The sequence below is a fragment of the Bidens hawaiensis genome, unplaced genomic scaffold (assembly GCF_021521415.1).
Source record: "Bidens hawaiensis isolate Kalapana, Puna unplaced genomic scaffold, B.hawaiensis_p1.1 tig00052069_1, whole genome shotgun sequence".
In the NCBI taxonomy this organism is placed as follows: Eukaryota; Viridiplantae; Streptophyta; class Magnoliopsida; order Asterales; family Asteraceae; genus Bidens; species Bidens hawaiensis.
In genome coordinates, this window is record NW_027499330.1 from 23,399 (window position 1) to 36,765 (window position 13,367).

A 13,367-nucleotide genomic window follows, 5' to 3' on the forward strand; every position below is an offset into this window, starting at 1 on the left:
TTGGCCTATTGTTTATGAATTAATTACCACTTAAGAGGGCCCAAGCTCGAGCTCTACTTGTTTTGAGCTCTATGTCTAAAGCTACAACTTGAGCACGGCTCTTTTTAAAGCTCGAGCTGTGCTTCGGATTCGGCTCGTTTATAAATTTATGTGTAATGTAACACACATTAGTTAATTACTTTTATCATAAATTTATATATACTAATAGTTATTGTTATTATTATATACATATAAGAAATAAGAAGGATATAAGAAACGCTCGGTTAGGCTCATCTCGAGCTCGATATGTGAAGCTTTACAGCAATATCAACACAAGCCTTATCAACCATTTCAAGAAAAGTTTTAACTATAACAAACAAGTGAAACTGTTTTTTCCCTTTATCTTTTGAACCGCCAACATGATAATATTCATTTGTTCTCTTAACAATCTCAATAACCCGCTCTTGTTCTTGTCTCAACTTGTAAATTTCCCGTTCTGCCCTCTCAACAAACTTCTCCATTTCCCTCAAAAACCCTCGCCCGCCACCATCATCGCGACATTCTTCCAATGTTTTCATGATTTCATCCAAACGGTCACTTAACTTCTCACATGATGTCATAAGGGCATTATAGTCGATTCCAGCTGCTTTCTTGATGTTAGAACTTACGCCTCCCACGATAGGTAACCCGAGCATTATGTAATCTTTGCTTCGAGACGCATCACTAGTCAAGTTAGCCGTGCTGTTTCTTAAACTATGGTTTCGGTTAATCATGCATCGTTTACCCTCTAACCGAACAACTTCTTCAACAACAAAATGTAGCAACGATGTCTTCCCATCACTGCTTCTAACATCAGATAACTTCAAAAGAGAGTTCAGGTTAAATGCTTGAGCGTTTCCTCTTGATGTCCCCGCATTCATTCGGTTTCCGGCTTTAAGAATCGCTTCTAGAAGCTTAACGAAAAGCCCGCGAGTTCTAAGCTCTTTGCAGGCCATTTCAAGTGTTTGCAACATGTTTTTAATATGGGACACTTCTGAGGTGTAGTTTACCTTAAAGAACATAGCATTGAACCTAGTAAAAGCCGAAGGAACGGCTCGTAGTATATGGTAAAGAAACGATTCTGCATCGGCTAGCCTCGTGGTGTCTTGATCATAGTTGAGAATGAGTTGTTCTTCTTCTTTTGTTGGGGTGATTTTAGTGAGCTTGTCGAGGGTGTCGATGTCTAATCCTTTGCCTTCTAGAAGGCAGTCGATGATTTCTTGTCGGGAAACGAACAACGAACGGAGAATAATTGCTATGTTCTGTGATTTGCGCGTGTCGAGGATGAATCGTTGAGATGGAGGACCGGATTTCAGTTTGGTGTTTGGAGTTGTTGGTGAGTTGTTACTGCGTGGTGATTTTTTGTTTGCAGCTACGGTCCCGAAAAGTGCTTCCATGAGATCACCATTGAACCTGAATCATAATCATTAGAAAACACTCATTTTTCAAAAACATAATAAACTCGCATATATATAGATGGAGGTTCATTGGAGAACCACAAAAACGTGGGGAACCATGAGTTTACTTGTGAAAAACTAAAGAAAAATCATTTTCAGATAATTTTTTTCTGAACCTTTGCATACAAACACATGTAGAATACGTTCTAATAAAGAACTCATTTTTGTATAAGAAGAATTCTTTTACTTTCATAAATTGTATGAAAAAATTATTTTTTAAACTTTTTAATTACCACGGCCAGTACATGTGTTCAGTGGCGGACCCAGGATTTTTTGCCAATGGGGTCCCATATTTTCGATGTTCAAATTTTTCGGGTCGGTCGTTGTTCAGGTCGGGTCGAGGCGAAGAACATAATAAAAAACAATATCATAATAAAACTTTCTTTTCAATCATCACTACCTGAACGGGTCAAAATGGGTCGGGTTGACACATAAACACTTTGTTTTCCCTTTCTTAAACATTTTTGAGATAGAACCTAGATCCACCCTTTCATAAGCATGTGTTGAAAACCATTAACTTAAACTAGTGAAAAATAAAACTGATATTTTAAAGTGTTTGAATGTTTCTAAAGAAAACCATGCATAAAGTTGAAAACAATGATATGTATTTTAGAGGTGTTTGAATGTTTCCAAAGTTATCATTGCAACATTAGCAATCAAATGATTGATTAACACTAAAAATTAACATAAAAAACCAAAAACTGAGCCTTGTAAGACTTGAACCCATGACCTTTCAAAGATAAAACAAGGGACTTTCCACCAGACCACATCAACATTAATAGTATGGTTCCAAGTATTAAATCTTATGGGGTCCTCAAAAAATTTAATATACCGCTTCTAATAAATTTTTAAAAAACATTGGTGTCCCGGGATCCCGATCCACACTATGTGCGTCCGCCCCTGCATGTGTTTATATCCAAAAGCTTCAAAATAGATTATGCAAAAAATAAGGTTTTTACATATAAAAATTATTTTTATAAATTTTTTACAAATAAATATTCTATACCAAAAACATAAATGGGGCCCACCACCATCCGTTTTTTCAAGTTCTTGGGCAAGAACTACCCACCACAAACGGGCTACACAATGATAAAACTGGATGACATGGCATTTTTCGAGGTCTCTAAAACACCCAAAAACCGCCCATTGTGGGTGCTCTAATGCACCCATATATGGGCATGTTTAAAGTTTGAAAATTTACCTGAAGGAACCGTTACGCAGCTGGTCCCACGCGGTGGGATGTCCCACATTAGCGTTGACTTTATCCCAATGCAGCGGCTTGAGTTTGACTTTATCAGACGGTGGTGGTGGTTTTGATGATGAAGTCGAACTACATGTTTTTGGCAGTAACAGTGGCGGTGGTGGCGGCGGCACATGACTCTTCTTTTCCACCACTATTGGCGGCGGCGGTGGAGATGGTGGTGTTGGTGGCGGAGACCGGGATGACGAACTTTTAGTCAAGATTTCTTGATTCACAACAGGAAGAATATTATTTTGACTTTTAATTTCTTCTCCTGAAGGCCAGACATGAGACCCTGAAGATTTTCCTCTAAGTAAAGGAACTTGTTGAATTTGAGCATCAAATCTCTTTGACTTTCTTCCACCAAAGTCAACGGCTCTTGCCATCCTTTCTTCTTCTTTTAACATTAATAACTTCTTTCTTAAAAACTCTTCTTTTATTCCCATGATCATTATCATCATCAAGATTCTACCAGTAAAGCACATCTAATCCTTCTTCATCAACGATCACCCCTTTGATCCCTTCAAATCTCGTAAACTGATTACTCATCATCACAACCGAGTCGTTGGTGTTTCGGTTATCATGCAAATTCGGTTTTTCCTTTTCTTTTTCTTTTCGGTAGCGTTTATACTTCACAAGAAGTAAAAACAATAATCCGGATAAAACCAAAGTACCTGCTGCGGTTGCTGCAACCGCTTTAGCAACGGTTTTATTAGACGAGTTTGATGAGGAGCCGGTGGTGGTGATGGGTGTAGGAGGTGTAATGGTATCTATAAATGGCGGTGGCGGTGGCGGTGGTAATGGAGAAGGAGGAGGAAGGTGGAATGGATAAAACACTTGTATGTTTTGAGGGGCAACTTGGGAAGATGATTGGAGTTTAAAATAATAAGAGAAACAGCAATGTCTGGAATTGGATTGTGACAGCCATTGAAATGCAGAGAATGAATTTTGCTTGATTTCAGGAGGATTGATTATTTTGTCTTCTGTTTAGGCTTAAAAGTATTTTTGGATTTGGTATATTGCTACTTGAGTTTTGATGCCAGCCACTATAAGAAAAAAAGTAGTTGGGCTATTACAATTTCATTTTCCTACATGGATTGGTGGGGTGGTGCGTTCACGGTTTTTGTGGAAATGACTAATATACCCTCGCGTCATTCGTTAACTTTATGTTTGTCTGGATCGCAAGAAAGCGTGTGAATCAGGTTACTTAAACTGGAAGTCTAAAACAATGACTAAAATACCATTGTATTACGAGGTTGGCCGTGTGTTACAAGGGCATTTGAGTAATTTTGGCAAAGGTAATTGTCATGTAATTTATGGGTAGAGGGGTTTGAACTGGTATAGCTACAAAACAACTAATAGGACAATTAGGCATAACCTTATAGTTAATTAATTATAATTTTGTTGGTAACGATAAATTATGAAAATAATTGTCACTTTCAGATTATCTGTACGGTTTTATAAAGTCAGAAGCGTGAAGAAATAGTCAAAACTGACAATACACCTCATCTTCTAATTAAAAACATTATACAATAAAATATAAAACTTTTAAACCATTATATACACAAATAAATGATTCGAACATGGATGTACTTATAATTACTTTGAAACGTTGTTATATATGTATATATATATATATAATGAATATTACAGAGATGGGCTAACAGACTGCTTACGTTGTATCAAGATAAAAAGATAGCGAGAAAAACGTACGCAAAGTGGTTCACCTAAAACACATTTGATGACCCAAGTTTACCAACTACACCACCAACACAAAGTTGTTGACTCCTCAACGCAAGCGGGACGCACAAGGGCCCTTAAGATTTGAAATTTGTAGTTCCTCTATGTTATATTTTGTTTTAGTTTGTCGAAGGTCTAAACGGCTGCGGGTTATATTCGGGTCCAACGTATAACGCATTAAACTAAGAGTCAACGGGATGGATAGGATTTGTAAGAAAAGAAATAGGTAACAAGTTTGTATTTTAAAAGACAATTCAGTGTTATAGAACTCGTTAGACGCTAGTCAGGGTGGTGAGGTAGGGACCAACGATTAGTCAGGATTAAAAAAGATTAATCGGAGTAGATCCAACAATTAAATTCCACTCCGATTAATCTCTTTTAATCCATAACCCTGAACATATAAATTCCACTCTGATTAACTAACCAGCTAATATGTTCGGGTTTATGGGTCTAACTATTGTATAAAATATTTGAGCATGTGTTTGATTAAGCCTGAGAGCACTACACCACTACCCCTTTACCATAGGGCTGTTCACGAGCCGAGCCGAACCGAGCGAAGGCTTGCTCGTTGCTTGGCTCGTTTACAATCAAATCGAACCGAACGGTTGAAATTTGAATCGAGCGAAAACCGAAACGAGCCAATTCGAATCGGGCATTTTTCGATCGAACATCGAGCGATTTCGAGCATTATTTATTTCTTTTTCACTTTAAAATTTTAAAACAAATTTGAAGGTTGTAAATAATATATTTTATAAATAAATTAATAGTTTTTAGGCAAACGAGTAATGGATTGTAAATTTTTATTAAAAATATGTTTGAAGTGAGATATAATGATTATGTAAACAAACTTCTAGTATTGTAAAAACTATAGGCGAACAAATAAAACTATAAAATTGACGAAATATGAAAACATTAAAGAGGTAAAAATAATTGTGAGCTTATATTTATGTGTTTTGTTTATATATAAATATATTTGTTCATATATAATTATAAATAATAATAATAATATAAATTAATAATATTCGAGCCGAACCGAGCAGACATTTGCTCGTTGCCTGGCTTGTTTACAAACCGAACCATGCAAGCGGCTCGTTTTCAATCGAGCGAAAAAACGAGCGAGCATTTTCCGAACAATTTCCGAGCGAGTGGCGAGCGAATTCGAGTAACGAGCGGTTTGGACGGCCCTACTTTACCATAACTAAAAGGGGAAATAATGGACAAGCATAACGCGTCAATTGATTTTAATCTTGCCTAAGGTGTTTCACTCACTTATTACAGTTTTCGATATATTTCTTAAGTAAATAAAAACATATGTTGCTTTGCTTTATTAATTTTTATGTGATATAAGCTTCTTTTAGAGTTAAGTCAAAATAAATTTTATTAGTGGTCGTAGGTATTTTCAACCAATCAAATTAACTTGTTCTATGCTATTATGCATCCATAGTGGTTTAAAAAAAAAGGAAAAAAAAAAAAAAAACCTGTCACTAAAATGACCCAATGATGATGAAAAATACCCTACAAAAAATAAACATGCGTATTCACCCATCAAAACTAACTAAAATATAAATTGGATGTAACATAATGGTCACTTTAGTAGTAAGAGGTTCAAACCTCATTATCACCAATTTATATGAGAGATACAAGCCAGGGTTCGAGTCCTATTCTCACCCGGTTTTATCGGCTCATCGCTGTCGTGCCATTTGGCGGGTGTGAGTGTTGGGTTTTATCCAGGGAATCCCTCAATAGGTGGACCGCTAGGGGCTCCGTCCGTCCGGACTCGTGGCCTGCTCGAGCTACCTTTAGCCAATGGGGGCCGTATACGGAGTACCCTGCGTTACTTAGTTGGTCATTAAAAAAAAACTAACTAAAATAATATTTCGCTTAACTAAAGAAATCGGGTGATGTATGGCGGTAAGTGGTTAAAAAAATACATAAAAAGAAAAGTTTACTTAACGTCATGTTTTAACCAACGCCCAAAAACACCCCATGTCGTAGCGGTGTTGGGAAAACCTAAACTAGTTAGTATAGGGAACTCGGAATCCAAGTATGCTCTTATATATGACAATGGGGAAAATTAATAAACCAGTTAAGTTGACCTACCTTTCTAATAAAATAGTCATTTGACCAAAAAAGCCCTAGTTGTCGGTCGTTAAGCTCTAAAAGCAGCAACTAAGCCTTCTTGCCGCCGACTAAACAACAAAAGTGCCCCCAGCCGCTGGCTAAGCCTTCTAGCTGTCGGCTGAACACTAAAAAAGAAAACTTCTAATTAGTGTTTAAACACTTAAAAAGGCAAAGACGACTAGCTAGGAAAACACTATAACAATTAAGAAAAAAGCCCATAGATTCCAGCTCAGCCTCAAATTTTGATGTTTATTTTGAAACATTTCTTGGCCAATTAGACCATTTATGGTAAATTTCAAAATTATAATGTACATTTAATTTACGCCCTGCTTGCGGTGCGCGCATATAATGTATATATGTGTGAACCATCGGGTGGGCAAAAGTAAAATTGCACTAATTTTGACGTTATTTTACTAATCTCGTGAAAATAACGTTAAAAGTGGCGGAAGGTTAATCAGGCATCATGTGGTGGCGTTGATAGCCGAAAGACAAGGGCACATGCACCAATCAGCCGGTGTCCCGATGATTGAGTGCTATGTGCCTTATGTCCAAGGCTTGATGCAAAACTACTATCGAGCCGGGGGTCTCACCGGAAGCAGCCTCTCTATCCCTATGCGATAGAGGTAAGGCTGTCTACATCTTACCCTCATCAGACCCTACCATAGCATTGCTATTGGTGGGATATACTGAGTACGATGATGATGATGATAATGATAATGTACATTTAATTTAATTATCCGTTATTCTATTGGATCCAAATATATGCAATTTATATGGATTATGAATCCAATGAATTAATGGGCCGATGTCCAGTAACAAATATTAGGGGCCCATTTAAAATGTTGGGTCTATTTTCTTAGTATTAACTCATCGTGTATAATTTTTTTATTCTCTACTAAGTAGAAGACTACTAATGTCTGTTTGGTATCAGATAATGGAGTAAGGAATGGAATGCTTTATTCAAAAGGTAATGAAAAATGACATGTTTGGTTGAACATTGGAAAGAAATTAATCATTTTATGAGGGAATCCCTCCCATTATAAACATATTAAATCCATTCCTCACCCCTGTTTATTTTTTATTTTGTCCCTGTTTAATATGTTTTGGCAAGTTTGCCCTTATGTCGCTAAATTCTTGTCACACCCCGACCAAAGGCGGCGGAACATGCCGAGGTGTAACGATTACCTATAAGCACATGACACTAATTAAAGTGACAATGTTTAACAAACTTATTTCATTTCACAACATTGAAAATGTCACATAACAATATTCATAAGACAAACACAACAAAATATAGCAAAATATAGCAAATCAAATATTGTTCATTTTTGCTAATATCATAGAGGTATTTGTGACGTTTTTTTCTCCAAACTCCATAATCAACCTAGATGCAAACCTGTAACATTTCATAAAATAAAGTTTATCAACATAAAGGTTGATGAGCAATTCGTAGATTTTGAACAATATGTATATAATAAGAAAAGCCACAATCTTGTATACAAAACAACAAATAAATAGCAATAATTTGGATAATATGAGGTCGCCAATAAGAGTACATTAGCGGCACCTTCTATAAGGGAATACCAAATATATTCGGATTTCATGAGATCGTTAATAAGAATACATTAACGGCATCGTGCTATAAGAGAATACCATATAGTTCACAAATTTTTGATTCAACCCTCCAAAAGCGGTAAACACATAAGCATATAATCATGTAAGCATAGAACACCAAATCGAGCATTTATTTAAGTAAAGTATATAATGACGTTTGTGGTTTAAGACTCAAGTATAAATCATTTAATTTGAATAAGTATGAAAAGTCACCCTCAAAACAAAAGATGGAAAACGGGGTATGAAAGTACTCACGTTCAAGTAATAAACTTGAAAAGTTGATAATTTGGAGATTTTCCAGAACGACGGGTTTAACGTATGAAGCCTAAATAAAAGAAAGACTTGGTTTTAAAAAGGTTGTCTTGAAGATCTTTAAATAAAATAATTGTTGCAAAAAGTAAACAATTAAAGTTCAAGGTTTAAAATATAACTATTTAATAATTTATAATAATAACCATTTAAAAATGTAAGCTTGCTCGAAACCGGGTTAAATTATCTAACCTTAATATTTACTTAACCTATGTTAAGTAATAAAGTGGGAAAAATGCTAAAGTGCAAGTTCCTTTGGGATAGAGATACTAAAACGGGTCGTTAACGTGTGTTCGGGTTGTTGGTTTGGGTCTTGACAAATGGTCAAACCCAAAGTCAACTTTCCAAAATAATGAATGTTATGAGATAACTCAATAGAACTTAATAAGACTTAACCAAGTATGTAGATCTGTTGTTTTATAACTAACAACGTACGTTAAGCGAGTGTTCGGTTTTGTCGGTCCAAACTTTGTTATGAGATCAAGTTGGATCCAACATTTCCAAGTACTTAAGAAAATAAATAAAATCAGTTTGTAAACTATTTTTAAAGAAATATACAAGTTTTGATAACTAAAAACACACTTGTGTGTCTTAAGCGAGTAAAAATCGGATCGGTTAGGTTTCCATCTCACAACAAGTTTATAGATCGTTTCCAAATACCCAAATATAATAGATTTTGTATAATAATCTACAAATGAAAATATTTAAGTTCTACAACTAAAAAGTCAACAACAAGTCTTTTAATCAAAAGTTCAGTTTGGTTTGGTTTTCATCTCACAAAAAGTTCATAGATGGTCTCCACATACCTAAGACTTGTAAATGTGACCAACAAACTAAAATGACCAGAAGTTAAGCATGTTTAATATGTGCAAACAAGTTATATAAGTGTATATATATCAAGAACACGAAGTCCTCCATGAAGCCTTGCCTTACGAGGTCCGAAACTTAATAAACCGGAGTCGGAGAAGTAACTACCAAAGGTAACAAGGGGTGTGTATTATATATATGTTGAACCACCATATTCAATTATTAATAAGATTATATAAGCTAATTAGAATGAAATATTAAACTCAGTTTGACATTTGGAAGTCAAACCTTCAAGAACACTAAGAAAATAACAACCTTGAATCTATGAAGTTTGAGAGAGAATTTAGAGATGTAGCAAGAGTAAAATGTAACACCCCGTAACCGCAGAGGAAACGTAAACGGGATGCAACAGACACCTCTGATATCAACCACATTGTTTATAAAGAAAACTGAATACATTGATATACATCAAATTACATTATCTCATATTTCATTACCGTCTAGGTGATACACATATCATACAATACGATACATAATTCTATTTACTATAATGTATCATAACATCCCACACGCAAATCTTACACACATCAAGCACTTAGCACGTAAGCAATCACTTCATCTTAATTGTACCTGAAAAGCATGTGAGAAAACGGGTCAACTACGAATAGTTGGTGAGTTTCACAATTCGTGTAAACCATGATAAATCCATATCATAATATAATATTATCGATGTAATTATGCTGAGCCCACAAGTGAAACCTCTGACTATCCACACACAACCCCGTGGCATACTCCGCCCATGGACCTGCCCCAAACCGCTATGCCTAACATTACATAGCAAAATATATAGAACAACAAAATAGACATGTGCAACTGGCTGGGAAACATCAGCAAATCCATGCCGGACCAGTTGGGTTTGTCAGACCAATAGTACTATCCACACTCTACCGGCTTTCAGTTAATCACTCGTGTTCCGGGGCCTTAGAATGTTAGCAACTCAGACAATTACCATCTTAGTACATTTCCGAACGATTCCCGTACAATAAAATATATGTAAATACACGCAAATCCATGCGTTCAGTATGTACTTAAACATTTCAGTAGTAACATGCTTCCGCCTCGGGAAAATATTTAAAAACAATTCAGAAAAAGGGGCTCGTGAAACTCACCTTAGCACATGCAAGCAGGTAACAACAATCATTATCAGTTAACACGTCCAATCTGTAATATGATCCCTACGATCGTTATTATACAATTATTGTTTATATAATCTTTAACCGTGTTAACCGGTACATCTGGGGACACTGTTAACCCAGTACTGCACCCATTCCGGGGGCAATGTTAACCCAGAACTGTACCCGTTCCGGGGGCAATGTTAACCCAGAACACTTCTCCGGACTCAGATTGTGATTTCGTTTAGAGTTCATTAGTCAAAATTAATATTAGTTCGTTTCCCCGTTTAGCGTGCCTAGCACGGCTACCCGTTTTTACGTTTCAAAAATGAGTTTGGTCACACACGACCCGAAAATAGTGGTTGACTGATAATTTAATTAAAGTTGTGAAATTAGAGCTCGGTTTAGACGTCCCGATTGGCCGCGGGACCCGTTTCCGTCTTTAGTGCACCGGAAACTGTTAAATCGGATAAAATTACTCAAATCATCCGAATTATTTTCGGATGATTCATTTTTACTTGTTTAACTCAATTATTTGAAAATAGTTCATTTTTAGGGTTTTTATACACCAGTCAGCTCGCTTAGGCGAACTTTACCGGTTTACGCGTTTTAAACTTTAAAAGTTTGTTTTTGCACAAATAATTATCCGTTTTATCTCGGATCTTGAAATTTTGCACAAATCATTTTTTTGACAGTGGGGAATTTTATAAAAATATTTCCAGAATTAATTTTTAAATTTAAAATTTATTTATCTATTTTTAAACACCATTTAAACACTAAATATGTCGTAAATACCAAACGACCTTAGAAAAATCCCAAATTTTTCCTGGATGACCCCTGCCATCCACATAGTCCCCTGTAATTTTTTTCCAGAACCAAAATCTTTTTTTACATGCCATTTTCACTAAAACCGAGCTAGAAAACCCTAGAACTCGTTTAACCGAAAAGCCTACTTAGACTTCTCCAACGGACGTAAAATTTTGTGTGTGACTTTTACATGTTATAAAAAGCTTATCTGCAATTTTCCAGAATTTTTCATGATATTTAACTATTTTTCACCATTTTAGCCAAAACCGAGCATTAAATTCACCAAATATTCATCATTTGTCCAAAAATTACTAAAAATTCACAGAACTCTTATTTTCATGTATTTAACACCTCTATATAATTTCATGACCTAACTCAAAACCGTTCACAATCTGTCCAAAAATCCATAACCGAACATAAACCGAATATACCTTTTGTTTTCCGCCACTACAAGCTACAAACTCGTCTTTCCGCCTTATCTACCACTAAATACAGAACCTACAACCAACATACCACAATACCAAGCAAGTTACACTCACAATCAAGCCTCTTACACTATAGTTTCGGTTATTGTTTCAAAACTAAAGTTTAAACCGTAAAAATTCGTTTTTGGTTCGTTTAACTCCTTTCTTGGACCAAGATCCCTTGTATAACCCGTATACATCACTTGATCATGCAAGAATCGGTTTTCATCTTTGAAACCTCATTTTCTTGCAAATAAACTCAAGAAACGAAGATGGAAACGTAAATAACTCGACTTTTTACCTCTGTTTTCTTGCTAAAATTCTCGGTTTTTAGTTCATGATGTTGAGAGGAAATGAAGATCTTGCAATGGTGGATAAAACAAGAAATGAAGGAATGGGGTGAGACCCTTTGGGTCCGATCGAAAATAAGGAGGGGTGGGGTGGGACCCACCTTTCCATTTCTAGCCACATGTTTGGATATTCGCAATCCGGATAATGTTTTGGATAATCTGGTTCAGTTCGTTTTTCGGTTAAATGTTTAATTTAACTTAAAACGAGGCTAAAACGGTCGTTTTCGGCTTAAAAAAATGAAATTTATATAAAACCAATTTAAAAACTTTAAAAACTTAAACCATGACATTTATTAACTTAAAACATCATATTATTAATAATTGCGCATTTTTTCTGCTTGATCGATCGTCTCTTGCTTGGTTTGGTAATAAAGGTTTCGTTTAACGCACCGACGTACCATTAAATATAAATTCTTTTTCTGTGCCGTACTTTACTTATCCCGAAGCATTAATGCTTCGTAAATCACTATATATTATAGATATCGTCTATAATTGAACCCTCGATTCGTTCGGGTTTGAATAACTATCGATCGATTAATCGCGTATTCAATACGATGAATTATATATCCACGTACAATCAATACAGTGAACCATGTATTATCGTATAATTACTATGGTAATTCATGTACCCGACATTAAATAACGTAACTACTGTCTACCGGTTAGGGTATCCCTGGTTTCGTCGGAATCGTTACATTCTCCCCCCGTTAAGAAATTTCGTCTTCGAAATTTTACACGCCCACTATCCCCTTCCGAGAGAAAGGTGGGGGTTTTTCCTTCAGAATTCACCCTCGCGTTACCAGGTATAATTTGGTCCTCGCTGTGAATTCCACTTAATCTTAATCAGTAAAGCTTGGTATGTCCAAACTGTTTAGTTTTCCCGTCTACTATCTCTACGGAATTATTTATGATATCAAGTATGTCTTCTATGAGTACCTCCATTACTGGTACTTTCGTTGCCTCAACGCCTAGGCACTTTTCAATCCGTATACATGGCAAAACATCATGTATAGTACTTAGCCCCTGAAGTACTTTAATCAATAAACTAAACGACCAATCATGGAGATAGTCTCATAAGGTCCAATATATTAAGGAGCTATTTTCGGTTTTGCCAAACCTTATATCACCTCTCGAAGGCGATGCCTTAAAAATTCCTTGTCACCTCTTTCCAGTGACAATGGTTTCCCTTGAATGTTGGCATAAATCCTTTGCCAATCTCGCGCTGCTTTCAACTTATCTTAAATATTATAAATCCGATTGGTTGTTTC

The 13,367-nt window shown here is 35.9% G+C and overlaps 1 pseudogene across 1 annotated transcript; it reads right to left on the reverse strand.

Annotated features, from left to right (window-relative positions):
- Positions 1-269: 269 nt before the first annotated feature.
- Positions 270-4,103, reverse strand: LOC143599360 (formin-like protein 8 pseudogene; annotated as a pseudogene). Its single transcript, XR_013147284.1, has 2 exons — positions 2,677-4,103; positions 270-1,431 (listed from the first exon to the last, which is right to left on the reverse strand). The product of XR_013147284.1 is annotated as a formin-like protein 8 pseudogene (transcript).
- Between the last annotated feature and the right edge of the window lie 9,264 nt (positions 4,104-13,367).